Below are 19887 nucleotides of genomic sequence, written 5' to 3' on the forward strand. Positions count from 1 at the left end.
GGCAACACAGGCAACGCAACTAAAACTAAACACGAGGAGGAAAATATATCTTTAAGAGCCACACAGGGAGGAAATGCAGCCTTATCAATTAAAAACACTCTAACCTCGTCTTCTGCCACCCTCACACTGCCTGACAACACGCAGACGGCTGCCATGAAAAATTAGGCCTTTAAAAAAGCAGATGGGAAGGAATGAAATAAGGTCTCATACAGAAACAAGAATTTCATTCCAGCAGGATATAAATGATACATCCTCTCCGCCCATGCTAAGCATTTCAGGTTTTATTTCCTTTCCCTTCGCTTTTGCCAACGATGGCTCTACTAGCAGACGGCTCTGACAGGAGGGAGGAGGGAAGGAGGGTAAGGGAAGGTCAACGCAAACTCCCGCCTCCTCAGCACCTCCACCTGCCTTTCTCCTTCCTTTGCTTGAGAGGACAGAGGAACGAGTCCCCACGTGTGTCCTCGCGCTTTCAGACACCGGCATCCTCATCTGGCTCAAAAAGCTAAATAAAAATGGAACTGGGTTAAATGTAATGACACAGTTGAGCGTGAAATAAAGATGCCCTGCTAACACGTAGGCAAAGTGTGACTAGAAGATAAAACAAACGAGCCACAGCGCAGAGTCGGATCGGTGAATAAACCTTCGAACAGCTGAAGGACGGGAAGGAAGCAAACAACGAGTAAAGGCTTCAAAATGATGCTTTTCATGATCTATTAATACCAAACGATTTGTACAATAAGAAACAGAAACCATTATAATCTATGAATACTGACAAGACTTAATAACACCGTCTTTTAAACTGGACGAAATGGAAATGACAGGAAAACGTTGTCTCAAAAATAATCACCAGAATTATTACTAATGAACAAATGCATGAATTCATTTGCCAGAAACAGCAGTCAGACTTCCTGCTGTTACCCAAGAGCAGCTGTGAGACGCAGCGTGAGAGAGGGCGGGCGGACCGAGCTGATGAAGCGACCGGCGTCTGCTGCACTGCGGAGCAGCTCTGCCGTCCTTCGCCATCAGTTTTAAACCTGATTTGGTGAAGTGTGGAGGAGAGATCATTTTGTGTCACCGCCACCAACAGACTCCAGCGCTGCTCTGCCACATCGGCCAATGGGATGACTCGCTACTGAGGACAGTAATTTAGAGCAAGACATCAGTGTGGATGTTTCCTTCCATCATATCAAACCTGTGTGCACTGACCTGTAAAATCGAGTTTCATTACAAAATATTCAGACTTTGGATTGTATTTTTTTCCCCACTTACTTTCTGCATCATTGCTAACAGAATGACACGTGGAATGGGACTACATGTTATATAAGCACCGAAGAAACAACTCATTAACTATGGGCCATGTGAGCAGAGAAACGCAGACTTTAGCAGCTCTACTCTGTGAGGTTGACATATAAATTGACCACTTTGCTTTTACACTCAGCTACCTCTTCAGCAGAGTCCATCACTGCTGAATCACACCAAACCATCTATGATCCATCCACAAACAAGAACCCGAGATACTTAAACTTTTGCACCTGCGATGGGCACGCTGCCTTTTCACACCGCCTTTCTGCAGCTGAGAACCACGGTTTCAGACTTGGAGCTTCTAAATTTCATCACCAACACCTCACACTTGGCTGCAAACTGCCCCAGTGCTAGCTGGAGGTCTCAGTCTGATAAATCATCAGCAAAATGTAGAGAGGTCATCCCAAGGCCACCGAAGCAGAAACCCTCTGCTTACTGGCTGTGCCTCGGTATTCTGTCCACCAAATCTTGGAGTGGACAAAGAGTTGGCCCGGTCTCGCACAACCACGTGAAAAGTGCACTATCCCCCCTGGATTGAAGGGATCTCTTCTCCAGCACCCTGGCAAAGACCTTAAAGGGGAGGCTGAGGAATGTGAGCACACGCTCAGATCCTCCTTTTTGTTGTTACAATGTTACAGAGGTGTGTCAACCAGGACAGCTCCAGAGGCAGAACAATTATTGATCAAAGGAATTTTTCTCATTTCTAATGGATACACAGTTACAGAGGGACATTTTTAACTTAACATGAGCACTTTTACCTTTTAACACTAAAAACGGTGGAAATTGTCTGGTGCATTTGCTTTTGTAGGTCGAGTTTCAGCTTAAAACAAATTGCTCTGAGAAATAATAATTAATTTGGGAAGTTTTCAACAATAGTACTACTACTTTTACAGACAAGAACAATGGTTCTCACGGGTACAGGTGTCCATTTATCACAGCAGAGACACTGACACACTTCTCTTGATTGATGGACAGTGGTGGTGGGGGGGGGGGGGGGTGTCCTCCCAATTCTCTCTCTTTTCAGGCTCTGTGAAAGGAGTGCCTCCTGTTTTAAAACTGCAATGAGACAGGAGAGACCCAGAAAGCTGCTAGGATACTCAGCTATACAAATGCATTCACTCTTTGATGAGCAGTTTAACAGTTTTCAGCTGTGCTAACCTGATAAAAAAGGCTGTTTCCAATGATCAGTTATGATATAAACACAATAAACTTTGATTATGTTAAAGAGTCTCTGTAAACAAGAGTTTCATTTATAACATTTCTGGTTAGTTTTACTGTAGCATGCTGCAGTACTGCTGGGCCTGTTGATGCTGCAAACCATGACATTCAATTCAAGGCGTTGTATGAATGCAACAAATATCACATTATAACACGATGATGTTATAAGACGCATCATTCAGCTTTTGTCGATATAAACGAGACGATGTTGTGAAATTAAAATGGCATAATGCACAAAATCAAAAACAAATATCAGTGTAGGGCTGGGTGATATGGCCTAAAATTCATATTACGATATAATTTGAAGCATGTGCGGTAACGATATATATCACGATATATTCTTTTCTTCTGTATAACGTATTTTCCACACTATAAGGACTTAAAATCCTTTAATTTTCTCAAAAATCGAGAGTGTGCCTTATGTATGAATTCTGGTTGTGCTTACTGACCTCGAACTGATTTTGGCTGCAGAAATCTGTTAAAAAATGTTTTAGTACAACTTTGGTAAGCCGCACTGCTTGATGGATTGTCAGAGCATTACGGCTGCCGTAGTGAGGAGCTTCGTGGAGTAATCTGGGTCCAAAACTCCGTCCACTTCAGGTCCCAAAGTCAAACGAACACAAAGTAAAAAACGGTCTAAATTCTTTAATCTTTAATAAAATCATCAGCATTGTTGCTTTACCAGGTGTAACAATTACGTTTAACATCCAGGCATCCATGAAAACAGAAGTTATTAAATTTAACGGAGTTAGAAGTTAGCTGCTTGTTTCCACCTAAACATTTCATACCATGTTCTGACTGAGAGATTTTTTAAACTAATTCAAACGTACAGCTCTGCTACCACTTCCAACTTAAATAAAGACAGAAAACTAAACAGCAGTGGCGTTTGTAGGGTTACTGAAGTTGGACTACCTGGTATATAATGTTGTGCTACGTGATTGCTAGCGACACAGCTATGTTAGCATAACATTAGCACAGTGAAGCTGGAGGATGAACGCCAACTTTTTTCCACTCGATAAAAGTCATCAATGAATTAATGTTCCGGAAGTGGAGGAAGCGCAGTTTTTGGCTTTCCCCATATTTCAAAAGTGCTTCATCTCTTTGCTGTGACTGTAGGCATAATTTGCAGATGATAATGGTTGTAGCCGCTGCCATGCTTTGGACCAAAACAGGTGCAGCTTGATGACATCATCAACATGCGCTATCGCGATAGAGCGGTATAGTCAAACTCTCTATCGTTGGCCAAATTTATATCGTTTATATCGCCCACCCCTATATCAGTGCTGAGAGTTTCACAGATTCTAAAGAGGAATGTGTCGCTAAAAGCTTTCTGACAGAACAACTTTGTTTCTCACTTCTCTTCTTCTGTCCTACAGCAGCTCTGATGTGGAGGTTTTCCTTGGTGAATTATCACGCAGAGTGAGCGCTCACACCCAAAGTGCTGGCATAAATGGTAGGGAGCTGTCGCAACGTCACTGTTTGCGTGGATAACGGGCCCAGAAAATGTACCCAAGCGCCAAGTTTGTAGCTCAAATCCTGATTGTGTCGGAGGAGATTGTGGACAAAGAAACAAACAGAGACAGACGGAGATTTGCTGTTTTACAGTAAGGATAATGAGATGACTAAATGACTACAAACCTTTGCACGATACAGTCTATGACAACAATATATTCACGGTCTCCTATTTTTTTTCTGAAATAAAACAACTGTTTATTTTCTATAATATTTGCATCATTTTAAAGGTTGAAGAATTATTTATTTTCGGTCGATCATTTTTGTAAACGCTGTGACAGTTTTAGGATGCCCCTATGACACCAGGCTGTAAACTCTCTACACCACTTGCAAACGTTTTTTTTACATCCATGCATCAACTGTCAATGAATTTCAACCGCTTTATCACCTTTTTGGTTCAAAAATAAAAATAACTGCGCGATGTTCCGTTTTCAAGATTGAGCATCCCAGCAAAGCCGCGCATGCTTGTTCGGGAGCGGAGGAAGGACCAATCACAACAGTGGGGCCAACAGCCACACGAACGTCTCCGCCGCTTTGGAGACCTGACTTTGGGACTCCCCTCGTACTTCTGAGAAACTTAAACCAAAAAAATATTTCACGTCTACTTGAAAAAACAAAAAGAACTTTTCGTAAGTTCATCATTAGACTGACTGCTTTAACTTTATGAGTCTAATAATAAACATTCAAGCAAATTACGTGCTCGGATGCTGGGCCGCCTTAGCTTTAGGACTATTAGGATTTGCTGCTCTTGCATCATGCAAATGGAAAATGTATGGACATTAGTATTTCAGCATGCTGGCTTAATCTCTGGCAATTTGCAATGAGCGTTTCCTTTAAACAAACTCATTAAAGTGACTGATCACAAAAACAAAAACAGACAGTCGGGCTGCTTCTTGAGGCTGAAAGATTGGATCAATTGTCCACATGAGACTGTGATCTTACCAGACATACAAAATCCTCTTGGTGATTCATTGCTGGTCTATTATAAGAAAACATGATTGCTACAATTACAGACAACTACCTCAGCACCCACAAATTGCTGCCCACCAAGCAAATGAGTCAACAAAAGTGTGCTAAAGCAGAGCCTGAACCCAACAATCAGATCGCTGTCACTACCGTGACAGAATTACACCCTGTGTTTAATGACGAAGCAACACTGTGCACAGCTCTTCTCTTACAGTGACAAACGTGCTGCCTGGTGAACGTATGCACAGGCCTTCAACGACCGAGGCGGAGAGACGGCAAACACAATAAACAGGAGGAAAGCAGCGAAAGAAAAAGCAGAGTGATAAACACAACCCGGGCTGTCAGCTCCCCATTGTCCCGGCCTGAATGCGCTTTTGTTACTGCAGCACACAGCTCCAGTCGAGTCCAGTCTATGACAACGTGCCAGGCGAGCATCACTTCTAAGCTTGGCACGACCAGCTGCGTGAGGCCAGAGCCGCTCATCGAGCGCTATGCACAGCTAGAGCAGAACACGTTTTTATTTTGTGTTATATTCACATATGGCGTTCAGGAAGCGCTCTTTAAAAGGACAGCAGTGGAGGTGACAAGAAGACTCTTTGAAGGGTAAATTAGTCAGAATTGAGTCATTTTGGCTTCTTTATGGCACAAGGTTGCAACGAAAACAAAGAAAAGCAGCAAATCTTTACATGTAAGAATATATCTTAACTTAAAAAAGCTTTGTCTATCAAAAAATTAAAAATGTATATAAAACCAGAACTACTGCTGCTGGGAAAGCATCTAGAAACACTTTGGGGACATTTATCAAAAGAAATGTGAGTCCTCTACTACAGCGGTCCCCAACCCCCGGGCCGTGGACCGGTGCAGGGCCGTGAGTCGCCTGGTACCGGTCCACGAGAGTTGAGGCTCGGGTGTGAAATAGGGGTGGGGGGAAAAATGGATACTGTGTAGTATGGTGATATTTTGTTTGCTAATAATGTATGGATACAGGGACAGCAGAAATCGATACTTTGTTACAAAAAAGGTTTTTGTGCTCTGACTTCAGAGCATGTTGATCCTTTTTCTGAGCAAGAATCCTGACATTCCTTCACTGTCCAAATGTGTTTAACTTTTTTATGGCAGCAATAAACATGACAGTTTACTTATTTTAATTTAAGACATGTTTTATTTTAATTAAGTTTAAAACTTTTTTATTTAATGTAAAATTACATTTTGTTTTAATTTACTTTCAAATTCTTCAGTTGCTGAAGGGGCTGCATAGTTTTCATAAACTGCATAGTTCAGAATAGCTATAATTGTACCAGATGGTTGATTCAGTTAAGTTGGACTAGACTGTAATACAAACCGTTCAGTTTGTCAACAATCAAACTGAAATGAGAGAAAGACTGAGTGTGAGACTTTGATATTAGAGAAAATGAATATTGATAAAGTTTACCTTTATGTACAGAATCTGAATATCGCAAAATATTGTAAAAAATTGCAATAATATCGTATCGTGGGATGTATGGTGATTCCCACCTCTAGTGTGAAATATATGGTTTTCGGGGTTTTCCTGTTTCCCTGGGTCTTTTCCTGTGTTGTAGTTGTGTGTCTTATTTTGAAAGAAATATTTACCCGTTACCATAGCGACCAGAGAGAATTAAGGGGCAGAGAGGAGGATGTTACTGTCAGTGTTGTTGGCGCATTTCAGGTGGACGCTGCTAATAAAGTTACACAATTACACAGTGACACGCCTTTATTGTTATATTTACAAAATACGGTTTTTTGTCGTGGTCATTTTTGCTCATTTTATGTTGTTGTATTTATCGGCGACACCTTAAAGGCCGGTCTGTGGAAATATTGTCTGACATTAAACCGGCGCAAAAAAGTTTGGGGACCGCTGGTCTACTATGTACCTGTTATCACACTCGCAAAGCACGTGAGACTTGGTAAGATTAGGTGACATGGTGTAATACTCCTTTATATTCCAAACTGTACCAGTTAAAGCGCACATATTACAGGTGTGCTACTACGCTCAGTCATCTGAGACCAGTCCGGGGTGTCGGGTGATCTTTAAAGAATAGTCAAACAGTCCCGGTGAAAACCAGTTATTTTGTCTTGGATTACCACTCCTTAAATTGTTTGGTTTGTTTGATCAGCAGTTAAAAGCATATTTACAGTATTAGGTTCAGGAAAGAGTCAATTCCTCATCCTGCAACCAACCACTTTTAGTTGTACTGCTCGACACATTTCTTCATTAATGGAAAAATGAAACATTTTTGCAGATTATTTATTAAATTAAACCACCACCACACATAAAACAGCCCAATAAATACACTTGTATTATTCTAAACTACATGAAAACACAACCTGTCACTGACTCAGAGTTTCCCTTCTGGTGGCGGATTTTAGTTTTAATCTGAAGTAATTAAAATAATCTCCATGTTCCTGTTAAGCAAATTACTTTAATTCAACGCTCCTTCTCGCTCTGCTGAGCACTCAGAAACAGACCCGGGCGAGAGCCGAAGGGGCGAGCTCGGTCCTCCATCCTGCCTCGGGACCCTCCCATCTGCTACAAGAGGAGCTTGGCTGGACTCACTCATGACCTCAGGCACAGGTCGTGGTTTTAGATACTTTTTTTATTTTAATCTTGCTTTCATTCAAATTCCTTACATGTAACTCAAACTACTTTAAAAGTACACAATATTTGACTGTAAAATAAAGAGCAGCTCAGAACTGAAAGTGTTCTCTTTTATTACAAAAGAGCTTCACTTGACTGTTTCCTGTCTCATATTTCCTGTCTCTAGGTCTTGCCCTGCTTGGCAAGGACAAGGGAAGGCCTTGCGGTGCTCCAGCCTACATATGAAAACACACATGTATAATTGATCATGTGGCTCTGTGTGCACATGAGCATTTTTGGACTGTTCACACAGGTTAAAGCATCAGTTCAGTGCAGGCAGCTCCAAATTAAAATGCAGAACAGGAAGCTCTTTTTGTTTGTCCTCTTCTGCCTGCAGGAGGAAATATCAGCAGTGTGTGTGCTTCAGTAATTGGCTGTGTGCAGCAGGTGAGAGAAAGTGCGAGTCAGCAATGTTTGAGGGTGTCATGAGAGGTTTGGGTACTTTTTCACTGCCTGTATTATCTTCTCAGGTGGCCGGCTTACTCACTCGCTGTGGCTGCATAGATAATGACCAGTAACTACTATATATCTCACCTGGAATGATCTCTAGGTGCCCATGCTTTTGGTCTCCCACAACTATTTTACTGTTTGCTGTGCTGTTAAACTGCAAAATACACGGAAACTGGGAATCCTACAAACGAGGCTCGTCTCATGCACCACCATCCTCAGATAACATTAGCGGCGCAAACATTCACTAAATCGGCTCAAACGAAAAACCATACAACACGCTTATCTGGAAAAAGTAAACTAACGGCTCAGTCACGCTGGGAGAGCAGCCTCCCTCCACCTACAAAAAATAAATAGATACATAAATAAAATAGAAATGATATCTGCCTGATTTCTTCACATCCTCCAACCAACTGCAACCTGTGGTGACCTCATGTTTGTCCCAAGCTTGAGGGTGTTGCACACTTATGGCCCCTTTTGATTAAGTCAGTTCGATTCCATGTTATTTACATGGTGGCAAATCAGAACAACAGTTGCCTCAAGGCACTTTATAGTGTAAGGTAAAGATCACCCCCCCTTGGGGAAAAAATTTGGCTAAATTGGGAAGGAAAAACTGCCTTTCAACAGAGGTGAGAGACGGGACAGAAATAAATAAAAAGGCAATTATGAGGAGATTGCACAAATAATGGTGTCTGACTTGGACCGAATGCAATCAGCTGAAGATTTTCAACACTTACTGTCTAAACTTTAAGATGCATAGATTGTCAACATGTTGCCATCAGTCTATAGGAATCACCTCAAGCTAGCTGATGTTACTCTGCTTATACTCCCATAGAACAGGAAGGTTAATCATCATATTGGAAAATGTTAAAAATCCCAATAATATCATATTGTGTGGTGTATGGTAGGGCGGCACGATTAATCGTTAGAAAATCGCGATCTCAATTCATACTTATGTGCGATCTCATTTCCAAATGACAACAATTTAAAAAAAAAAAAAAAAAGACGACGATTGTACGGCATTTTGATCCGGGACGTAATCTGCATGAAAACAAGCGCTCACTCTTCCTGCTCAACAAATGACGAGGGCGGAGCCTTATACCACGTGATACAGAAGCTGGCTGCTAAAATTAGCAGGAAAAAACAACGGAGAGCACGTCAGGGATGACGAGAAAGTGACAGGAGAAAATCCGTCCCGGTCAACCACCCAAACATCAATAACGGGAACCTTATACAGCGCTTCCCTATACACGTGGAACTCCCGCAGGCACAAAGAAATTACGGAGGCTGTTACTTATCACCTGACCAAAGATATGGCTCCATCAACACTGTGCAAAACGAGGGATTTAGGAAAACGATCAACACCCTAGACAAACGCTACACAGTGCCGTCCCGCAACTATTTTTCTATTGTTGCACTACCTGCTCTATACACGCAGCGTCGAGCAACGGTGGAGACGCAATTTCAAGCAGCACAACATTCTGCGGCAACGACAAAACGTGAGACATTTGTTGTTTTTATGTTTATTTATTGTTTTTATGTTCAGTCTCAACTGTTACGAAGTTGATGTGCAGTTAATAAGTGCAATAAATATTTATACTGGAAAAGAAAATCGTGAGAATCGTGATCTCAATTCTAAGCAAAAAAAAAAATTGTGATTCTCATTTTATGCAAAATCGTGCAGCCCTAGTGTCTGGTTATTCCCACCTCTTGTAAATACAGATATCACATGTTATCCAAACGGTCCTGTAATGATCAGTCCTGGAGCACCACTGCTCATGTGAATGCATTAGGGCATTTTTATATCCAGCGGTCAGTATTAAGTGCTTTGCTTAGCAGCAGTACGTAATATTTAGACAAAACAAACAACAACAAAAATAAATAAACAAATAAAATAACCGTGAAAGGACTAAATCTAGCGACACAGCTGGTAAGTTGGCAATGACGAGAAGAACTCGCGTTGCCAACTTCTTCACTGTTCAGTGACGATCAGTGAAGGAGACGCAGCCAGGCAGACCAGCAGAGACGGTTCGTGTGAATCACAGACTTAACATCAAATCCAAATAACGAAAAGTCAAATATTTTATACATGGAAAACACAACACTGGCAGAACTGTGCAACGTGTCACAGTACAATATTGATCCAGCTTGCACAGCACCTGTCCAGGACTCAGACTTTCTGTCTTCAGCTGCTCCAGAGATACTGCAAAGCCTGACCAGGCACGTAATAACATCTGTAGGTTTGTGTGTGTCTTGAAAGATGCAGTGTTTCCTCACGCACACGTGTGAATTTTGAAACGTGCCCTTCACCTTGAGCCCAACTGTGGTGAAGATCCATTAGGTGATTACTGTGTGCAGGGTTCAGTAAAAATCACACAATACTCAAGGATGAGTAACAATTCTGGTTAAAATTGGAAAAATGCCACCTAGAATGACAAGTACGACCTTGACCTTCAACACAGAGTGAAGACTCATTCAGTGATCGCTGCGTGCAAGTTTGATTAAATTCTGTCTCTGTGGGAAGAGCGGAGATTCTCTGCAACTGCCGTGATGTAAGCCTTCGTCACATAATCAGCTAAACATCAGCATCTTCACAAGCAACTACTCAACGAATGCCAAAGTAGCTGATTTAAGACTCAATCTATGAAGATGGCAGCAGTTTGACCGAACACAATGCACATGAATCTAGATATCGACCTCAAGACTCCCAGAAAGAAAACTCCTCTGCAAACACACACCCTTGTAAATGTCAATAACCAAAATAAACCCACAACAACAAACGGCCTAATAAAAATGACAAACTTAGACCGCATCGTCATTTATGATGAAACCAGTATACGCGTCCTTCTACATCAAGATCTAACTTTTGGTCCATGTGCAATCAGATTTTTAGGCAGAGATCGGTGCGGGGGTGTGAAAACACGCAGCTTAGTGAGCGAATGAACAGCGAGCGATCAAATGCGATCCGTTCTAATGACGTCTGTAAACAAAAGAATCGAGAAAAGAAATCCATTCCTCCCGACGCTGCTGCATTATACTTTATTTAATGATAGTAAAACCTCCTTTCAGTTTTTTCTCTGCATCCCACTCACCCTGACTCAGAGTCAGGAGGAAACAGAACCTTCTCCTTGCAATCAAGGCACAAGGGGGAGTGTTGTTTACCTCTCATATCAAAAGATCCCAGCAGCCTTCAACTCTCAACTCCTGCCACTCGGTTTCAAAGACACACAGAGAAAGACAGCTGTGCTACAGGCTGAGGTTGCAAACACTGCGGCTCACGCTATACATGCTTGCATGTAACATAATGTCATGGCGAGAATGTCTATCAGTCAAACGGGGATTTCCACACAATGGTTTCTTTGGTGCAACCAGACAGTGGTTGATTTGCACCTCAAAAGTGATGCAACAAAATTAAATTAGCCTTTACTTGTTTCACATGATGCATTTCCAGAATCAAGCAAAGTGGATTCAAGGTTAGGCTAACACCAGTCAGTCTACCTTTATTTGACAGCAGTCAACAGAGTGACAGAGAGAACGTGTAGCGAGGGGGTGGACCTGATTTACATGTGGGTTTGCTTGTTTACCGACAATCAGGACTTTATGAAACTGCCAATATGTATTTTTCTTGAGTTGAGACTGAGACACACGACAAGCTCCAAACATTACACTCATTGTGAAATTCTGGGCCAACACAAACGTTTAACACACAACAGAACTGCCAAGTGCTCTTGCTATCATATTTGCAGATAACCAATATGAGTCAATGGGGCTGGTGGAAGCTGATTTCCATGTTCTGTTGATATCTTGTTGCATCTCTCGGTTTAGTGTCTTTGAAGTAGGGCTGCCACAAACGATTATTTTGATAGACGACTAGTCACCGATTATCTTTGCGATTAGTCGACTAATCAGATCATCATCCATTGGACGTAAAACGTACAGCTTATTGCACCAGCAGCATCTGCTCTTATATAACTATCATTAGCTTACAGCTGTAAGTGTTTAAGGTATGTGCTCAAGTCAGTCAAGTCAAGTCAAGTTTATTTATAAAGCACATTTAAAAACAACCAAGGCTGACCAAAGTGCTGTACAATAAAATACAAATATAAAATACAATAAAACACAAGTACATAAAACACCTCACTGATAAAACAATAAGTTAATACAGTAGTTAAACCTTGCTAAAAGCCAATGAGAAGAGGTGAGTTTTAAGAGCGGTTTTAAAAGTTCCTAGGCTTGTGGAGAATCTGATGTGAGGAGGTAAACTGTTCCACAGTCTGGGTGCAGCCACAGCAAATGCCCTCTCTCCCCTAGTCTTTAATCTGTACCTGGGAACATCTAAAAGCATCAGGTCTGCTGACCTCAAAGATCTCCTGGGGCGGTAAATGCTAAGAAGCTCTGCCAGGTAAGGAGGTGCAGTACTGTTAAGAACCTTAAAAACCAGCAGTAAAATTTTAAAATCAATCCTAAAAGCAACTGGGATCCAGTGGAGAGAGCAGAGGACCGGAGTGATGTGGTCTCTCTTTTTGGAACCGGTCAGCATGCGAGCAGCAGCGTTCTGCACCAGTTGGAGGCGATGCAGACAGGAACGATCTAAACCAGCATAAAGGGAGTTACAGTAGTCCAGCCGTGATGTAATAAAAGCATGGACCACCCTTTCTAGATCGTTCCTGCACAGGTAGGACTTGACTTTAGCTAAAATCCGTAGATGATAAAAAGATCCCTTGACTACGGAGCTGATTTGTTTATCAAATTTAAAAGCACTGTCAAAAGTAACACCGAGGCTCTTAATGGAGGAAGTACATTTGGGAGTTAGGGGTCCCATAAAATCAAAGGAAAGGTTGGGGTCTTTAGGAAGCCCAAACACAATGACTTCAGTTTTACTTTCATTTAGATGTAGGAAGTTAAGAGCCATCCAAGTCTTAATGTCAGACAGACAGGAGAATAACGGCTGCAAAGAGTCCTTACAGTCTAACCTCAGAGGGAGGTAGATCTGAATGTCATCAGCAAAGGTGTGGAAGGACACATTATGTTTGCGCAGCACATCGCCCATGTGCTAACTAAAAATAAAGACAAGATGATAGTTTAAAGTTTAATGAAATCTGCAGATTGTTTCGTTGGAGTTTAATAAACTCAGTCTCGTCTGCTCCTTGCTATCTAAAATATAACAGGACACCGGAGTATATTCTGGAGCATCTCACACTTCTGATAATCAGCTGCCAACGTTTATTCAGCTGTGTAAAAACTATAACTTTAATCTCAGCCAAACCTCAGGAACAAATAACAAATAAAATACTAAAAAAAGCCAAACAATAACATTTTTAAGTTATCTAAGTGACTTATATATCATGTTTAACCTGAGTTGCGAAAGACGGCGGTGGGTTTGAAAACGATTAGCCGGGAGTCCGGTGTTCTCACGGCTCTAGTTAGCCTAGCCCCCGGCTAGCTATCGAGCTAGTGGCTAACAGACGTCTCCGAAAACGTCGGAGCGCTTTTGAAAATATGTGGTGTCTTGATAAACTGAGCAGATATTTGAGGTTTACACAGCTACATTCTCGCCTGGAAATATGTTAAACGTTTATTTTGTGACCCAGAAAGAATAATAAGAGTAATATTAAAACTAACTAGCTGCCCGCCATTGTTGGAAACTGAGCTGGGCTGCGCTATGAATTCTGGGACACAGCTTCTTCTTCTTCGGGGTTTAACGGCAGCTGGCATCCTTGTACATGCAGTGCTGCCATCTTCTGTTTCAGTCCGTTATTACACTCTTAAATCCTACTACTTATTCCTGCGTCTTTTGTGATCTTACAAAGCTTCAAACGACGCGTCGACTATTAAATCAGTCGTTGACAATTTTGATAGTCGACGTAATCGTGACTAGTCGACTAATCGTGGCAGCCCTACTTTGAAGGTACAAAACAGACATGCAAACTGAAATGTACCTCACAGCCCAGAGAATATGTCCATATTGCTTGAACCTATTGCTTAGAAGTATTAGAAGAATTCCCTCATATGTCTTTAAGTTAGGTGTCACTCGGTGAAGCCTGACACACTTCTAAGAACTGACAGAGGATATCTAGGACAAAACATCTGCAGTCAAGTCAGTGAAGCCCCACAGCGGGTGTGTGATCTGTGATGTCCAGCAGTTAAACCCAGGACTGGTTCTGATCCACCTTGCAGGCATCCTCGCTGGTCACGCACAAACGGCAGCTGATATTAGCAGCTGCTTTCAGGTTATCACAGACAGACCTGTACGAGTATACAGTATTTTAAACTCTTAAACGCTAGTACCAATACCGGCCTATAAGTCAAAGGTTTCCATGATTGCATAAACTTGTCTAGTAACAATCATCACAACGACAGACAACCTGCTTCAGCATGCAGGAAACCCCATGTTCGAGCAGTTCAACTGCCAATAACAACCCTGTGGCAATAAATCCACTCAAGTCCCCCAAATGCCTGCAAAGTAGCATCACAGAGCAGAAATAACCTCTCAGCGTGAGACAGGATATTAAACATATTTGTGTTAGCAGGACCAACAAACAAAATGCAAGTGTTTCTGCGGAAACATTAACATAAAGTTCAGCTTCTGGCCACAGCTTACATTTTATACCCACGTACTTGTCTCACCCAAGTTTCTCCTTCAGCGTTAGCTGGATTTCCCTCGCTTCATATGTCAAACAAGCGTGTCTACTACTACCCGATATTTTTAATAGCGGTAGCACTAGCGCAGTCTTTCTAGGCTATTTCTGCCTGCAGTGAATGTCACAAAGGAAGGCAGAAGGAAAAGGAAGAGTGTATCACCTGCACGGAGTTTTCAGACAAAGCTTATCGTACATTTTCCATCCCCGGGCTTTCAGCGGCTTCGACTCTTCAGCGGACCCTGAGCGGTTTGATGTTAGTAGTAGAAATTCACCAGGCAGTTTCCAGTGTGAGCGCAAACTCCCTCCCAGCTCAGCGCTGATTGGCTACTCTTCCCTTCAATCAGAGAGGAACGCGGAGTAGGCATAGCAACCACAAGAAGGCGGGTTTAATAGTGTATAACGGCAGCCCATTGGATAACTTCTCCACAAAATCGAGAATATACAATTTAATAGGAACCTGAACCCTTTATGCGTTTGTACGACAAATTCAACAACAGCTCGTCAAAGTTCAGCCAACGAACAACTGCTGAAGCATTTAAACGATGATTTCTGATCATTTCTGTCTTTATTCTTCATTCTCAGCGTCACCTTTTGAAACTTTTAAATGGGAAACGGTAAATATTACCACTCAGACACTTTTCTGTTTCCACAACAGATGTTGCAGCTGTTAATTTAAACCAGGGGCCTCAAACTTAAATGAGCTGTGGGCCCCTGCCGGCACTGATTCTCATTGGAGGGCCACTTTGGTGTTCAAGTAGTGCAAAGAAACAAACAAACAAGAAAAACCCCACAAATATTTCTGAAAATGTGGTGTTTGGTTGTTTTTTTACATTTCAAATATTGTATAACAGGACAAAACTACAAACACACCAGTACCTCATGCCCAGTGAATAAAGCCAAATCCCAATATAATGAAGTGGAGCTTTTCTCGGGAAAAGCATTTTTGGGATGTGTCCACTTAGAAATTAATAATAATAACAATTGTAAAACAGAAATATCCTCTGGGTTTAATTCTTTCACCATGGTTCCTTTATTGAGATCAAACCAACATTTTAATTCATAAATCCACTGGGAGGTAACCTCCAAATTAACTTCCACGTATTCTTATTGAACATCTAAAGAACTTTCAAGTTAACTGCAATGTTATTTTCCCAAACTGGTTAAACAAATGAGAATTTTCCTAAGGGGTAGGCCTTAACCACGTCTATTTCTGTTGTTTTTGAAGTACCATATTCACTAGCTACCTGACTTTGGGAGAGACTACCCTCAGCAGTGCAGTGGGAAAGAATCAGGAGGAAAAATAGAGACTACTTTAATCTACCAGAGACATCAGGTACATCCGGGCATGTGCCCAGAATACCCACTGGATAATCTGGCCCAGGATACAAGAGTGAGTGTCCGCAGCTGTCTGTATAACATGGTGGCAGCTCTGCCGTGGTTTGGAGCTGCATTTCAGCCAGTGGTACTGGAGCGCTCGCATTAAAGCGTTAAAACGGATGTAATTATGAATGCTGAAGAATATTCTAAGATTTTGTTGCACCATCTGGAAAGCATCTGATTGCCAACACCTTAATTTTTCAGCATGACAATGACCCAAATACACTGGCAATGCAGTTATGCAGTCATAGATTGGCCTCCCCAGATCCCAGAGCTCAACATTATTGAATCAATGTAGATCATCTTGATCAGAGAGCAGAACAAAAGTCAGACAACATCCAAAGAAGAGCTTTGAATGTCCTTCAAGAAGCTTGGAAAACTGTTCCTGAACACTACTTATACCAAACACTGACTCATACAGACTATTTTTCCCTGGACGTATGCATATATTTCCACTATATTTCAAATCAATGCACCTATTTCCATTTTCCTGGCAAAATGTAAAGAAATCAGGACTGGCTCAGGGCTTCATTCATTTATCATCTCACGTCACCATCAGAGTAAATCTTAGCTGTAGCACAGTTAATGATGTCTGTGATTTAAAAGAGAATATGTATTTTTTTGTAATAAGAATTCTCTGCTCTAACTTTAACAAGTGTTTAAAAAAGCAGTGATTTACAGGTTTACTAGCCAGTAGATCATGAAATAAAGAATTAACCCTGAAAGATTAATTTGAAGACATTTCCAGCCTGAATGCATGAATGAGTGCAGCGGGGCAGGTGGCAGAAATATATTAACCCTCGTGCCAACCTCCTAATGAAAATCAGATGGTGGAGACACTGACAGAAGGCTTTCAGCAGGTGATGGTTTCAGGCTGACTGACCGCGAGAAGGTAAAACGAGTGTTCTTCATCAGTTCCTCAGCGAGGCCTGTAAGATACAGAGGGTTAAAAGAGAAGTAGACTGCTGATTTTTTCAGAAGATAAATGGCAAATGGCCTGTATTTGTAAAGCGCTTTTCTAGTCTCTAAGGACCCCAAAGCGCTTTACACAACCAGTCATCCACACATTCATAAATGTGAACTGCAAAGATGCAGGCCCAGACTCAGCATGGCACTGCTCACATGGGGTCTGTAATGTTTGTGCAGCAGGAGAAACTTTGTCAAATTACGCCGAGTTCTTTTAATACACAGGTGTGTCCAGACCTGCTGAGAGATGCATCAGGGAACAGCAGCCCTTATTTCTGCGAGATGTATGAAATGCATGAAAGTGTGGCGTTGCTTTGGTTGATACCCTCACCACACGCAAAGCTGCTGCCACTCACTGCTGTGCACCTTCACTTGCCCTTTCTGGTGCTGCTCTACATCAAAGACAGGAGCAGTGAGGGTTTCTCTGCTGGAGGCGATTCAACGATTAGCGGTGCAATATTGCAATCCACACCGGGTGCAGGAGAACATCGTGTCAAGTGCAGCTCAGCTTTAATGTTAGAGTTAGTGCTACTTCCTGTGAGATGGTTAGATTAGATCACTTCCACCTTCACAGTTTGCACGAGTCGACAGCGAACCACAAAGTCACGGAAGAAGATATTTTAAGATGTCTTAACGTGAGACATAATAAACAAAATGTGCATCACGTCGGGCATTTTTCACGCATGTGTTAAGAGACAGAGGATCTGCAGGATGCTGGCACAGAAGCTGTGTGATCGCTCTTTTTGCGAGCAGTGCGACTGCCATTTCCTCCTCTTCCATCTGCAAACACAAATGAAATGGGGGATAATTATCAGAGCCTTTAATCCCCGGCAAAATCTCACAAATAAAATGAAACGAGCTGTTGAATTTAATTACGTATCATCAATCCCTGCCACCTGTTGCTGTGTCTATTCTTATCCCGCTCTGACACCGGCCGATGTGCTCTCATTTGTCTCCCTCTAAAGGCTCTTTGTGAACATGTTCTCACTCGTAACATTAGTACTTTTTAAAGGATTTATTTAAAGGCGCTGGAAGGATTTCAGATGGCACATAAGGGAGTTTCGTCACTTCGTGGCCATTTTTCTTTCTGCTGTCTACTTAATTTGGTCTGTTTGAAATGGAGTTTAACAGGAACTGAACTGAAACAGACTCAAAGTGATGGCCGGACACACCGGTTGTTGCATTATTTCTTGTTTGTTTATTTTGCACTCAAATAGGATGCTGCTCTGCTTCTAGTATCTAGCGACTGAGGTCCACGGTATGGCCACAGGCTCACCTCATCATGGATCACCTCTCCTCCGGTGCTTCTCCCTGCTCTCAGCAGCCACTTTCAAATCAGCTTAACTCCTGCCTGAACAGGCAGGCAATTAAAGCTGGCGAGACAGAGGACGGAGACCACTGCTCAAAAAGCACACGCAGACAAAACAAACATTCTTCCCCCCTAAGTGGTCCTCCAAACTCCCCAGGAGACCCAGAGCGCTATCTATCCATCTGTGGTAATAAGTGCCTTGTGCCACGTCTCAGTGATATCATTGCCTTTGGCTGGCTGTCCCTCTGGGTTGGGATTGTGTCTCTCTGGGCCCTGTTGGCCTGTAGAGAGGTGTTGCAGAGAGATGGCTGCTCGTGTCTGTGAAGAGGAAGCGACATCTGTTGGTAAAGGAAACTCGAAACGCCTCTTAGATTAAATGATCATTTTTCTTTCGTTGCTTTCAAGAACATCCACCTATTCATGGATACTTTACCTACTTTATGTATTGTTGTTTCTGTGCTTATCTTTTGGATGAGACAAGGAAGCAGATACTCTCCCTCCATCTCACCCTATCCCTACCATCCTCTTCTGTCACAGCAGGACACGTCCTCCTTCACTACAGCCTTTAGTCTTCCTCTTTCCTCCTGCAGCCTTTAGCATCCTTTGTCTAATATATCCACTTTCCCCACTCAACCCAGGCTGTCCCTCTGTCATACTCATTTCTAATCTTATCCATCTCGCTCACTTTTAGCATCTTTGCCTCTGCCATCGGTGTAACTAATTAATTTACTGCCCATCCAGATGAATTTTTTTTTTTTTTACTCAGTTCTTAAAGGTATCACATTGTTGGTTTCGATGCCCTGCAGGAGGGCTTCATTTCTAAACTAAAAACCACACCGCACTCTGAAATAAGGTTTAAGAGAAGATATCTCTAACGCTGGAAACCTTTTAACCATCCAACCAATGTTCCCTCTAATGTTTCATGTGTCTGAGCGAACACACAAACTCCCTGAGCGTCCCTTGGACCACTGTGAGCGACAGCAGACGTGTGCACTGTGGTCACGCCAGCATCGAATTGTCCAAGTTACATGTTTATTAAAGTAATCAAATGACAGCATTTACATTTATGTTAGACTACTTTTAATTAACTGCTTTATCCCACTTACAATGAAAATTTTAAAAAGTCTTGTTCATGACCTGTAGCATGTTAACACTATTGGAAGGAAAAATAACTTGAACTCCAATTTTGAAAAGCTCTTTATAAAGCTCTGACTTGTATTGTGAGTCTGTGGTCTGGGAGAGAGTCTGTAACTCTGTCTGCAAAATACAGTAAATAATGACCAATGTTGGGCAGTTAATGATATAGTTACTTCTTCAAAAAAGTAACTGAGTTTTGCAAACAAAGTGTTTTGCAGCTGTTTACCTAAAAATGCAGCCAAGGCGTTTTTTTAAATAAACATTTCAAACTATTTACAGAACAATCAGCTGTTCTGCATCAAATCTGATGCCACACAAATTATTTGTGCCACTCCAAAAAATAATTTGTGTCCACT

General features: G+C 41.9%; 1 protein-coding gene across 4 annotated transcripts in view; it reads right to left on the reverse strand.

Annotated features, from left to right (window-relative positions):
- Window positions 1–15014, reverse strand: part of fcho1 (FCH and mu domain containing endocytic adaptor 1) — a 78044-nt gene extending 63030 nt beyond the window's left edge. For 3 of the 4 annotated variants that reach the window (XM_087830615.1, XM_087830613.1, XM_087830611.1), the window contains exon 1: window positions 14903–15012. The gene's annotated coding sequence lies outside the window, so the exon portion shown is untranslated. Of the gene's footprint in view, window positions 1–14902 lie in introns of all 4 variants that reach the window. The other variant, XM_087830612.1, reaches the window with a different exon arrangement.
- Between the last annotated feature and the right edge of the window lie 4873 nt (window positions 15015–19887).

This window comes from Neolamprologus brichardi, chromosome 17 (genome assembly GCF_056152115.1).
Source record: "Neolamprologus brichardi isolate AB-2024 chromosome 17, ASM5615211v1, whole genome shotgun sequence".
NCBI lineage: Eukaryota > Metazoa > Chordata > Actinopteri > Cichliformes > Cichlidae > Neolamprologus > Neolamprologus brichardi.